This window comes from Cynara cardunculus, unplaced genomic scaffold, assembly GCF_001531365.2.
Source record: "Cynara cardunculus var. scolymus isolate 2C unplaced genomic scaffold, CcrdV1 Un_Scaffold_3174, whole genome shotgun sequence".
Lineage (NCBI taxonomy): Eukaryota > Viridiplantae > Streptophyta > Magnoliopsida > Asterales > Asteraceae > Cynara > Cynara cardunculus.
The window spans coordinates 14,575-16,059 of record NW_020201374.1 but is presented as its reverse complement, the minus strand read 5'-3'; positions in this window follow the sequence as shown (position 1 = coordinate 16,059).

The window sequence follows — 1,485 nt, the reverse complement described above, 5'->3', positions numbered from 1 at the left end:
AGAACTTCTAAATAGTTAATTTGATATTAATATTGATATATTTTTTGCAAATTTTATATGATATTTTTAAATTTATACTTTATTAAAAAATAAAAGCATTATCACTTTCTCAAAACCGCATAAAATCGTATTGTATCGACATAGATAAAAAAATAAAACGAAACATTGAAATCGAAATATGTCTCGATGCATTGTACGAGTACCCTTCAAGTATATATATATATATATATATATATATATATATATACACTAGTTTTGTACCCGCTGCAATGCAACTAATTATAAAACTTTCTTGTAAATAAAAAATTAACTAATTATTTATAAAATGTTCTACCCTTTAAATTATGGCGTTGTTTGCATGTAAAATAATATTTTGAAGCCTATAAAAATCATTATCAAATAGGGTTTTTTTAAGAAGTAATTCATCTTTAAATCTCAAAAGAATTTGAGGACTTTGTTTTAACAACTTCAGTCTTCATCTCATCTTTGAAAGATTAACGATATTTGTAAACATTAAAAATATCATAGTATTATAAAAAATTAATCAATTTTTTTAATTAAAATCACAATTAAAAAAAGACAAAGAAAAACTATAAAAAGGGTTAGTGAAATTGTCCCATATTCAAAGAGAGATGGTAAAATAAGGGAGAAAAGATGTTATAAAAAAAGAGGGAGGTTAATGGAATTTCTAACATTTTTTTTTATGATGAAATTTGAAGTTGATCTCTTTAGTTTTATAAAAGTTATGATTAATTGTGTGTTGTGTACTTATTATAGTATTGTTGTACTACACGAAATATAGAAAACGACTTTGAAAGCATCATTAGCAGCATGTTTTGGTATAATAAACGTTTTATTTTCAATCGAACAACTTTTACATATTTTCGCACTTTAGATAAATTCAATATTTTACTTGCTAAAATTATAATTTTCTCTATTTCTCGACATACACAACTAGTATATATAGGTCGTTTCAAATAAGAATGTTAAATATTTCGAACAGGTAAAAAATAAATGTTTGTATGTGAATTATTGAAAAAATTTATTTAAATATCTATACTATATTATAATGCATTTGACAAAAACTCTTAAAAACCATTTTTATGCGTAAAATACTGTTTATTAATGCATATTACTAAAAACTCAAGATTACAAGTAGATTGTGCGTAAGTACAACTTATTAAAGCTTTATATCCGAATTTGTGTAACTAACTGCAGATAAACATAATCAAATACAGGATAAACATCTCATTTTAAATATAAAAAATCTAAAATATAATTAGGATAATTATTGAGTTCTAATAAAATACTTAATTATTATCTTTATAAAAAGTTATTTATACTATATTATAAAGCATTTGACAAAACTCTTAAAAACAATTTTTTATACACGAATTATTGTTTATTGATGCATAATACTTAAAATTTAAGATTACAAGTAAATTGTACATAATTACAACTTATTAAAGCTCCATACTTGAATTC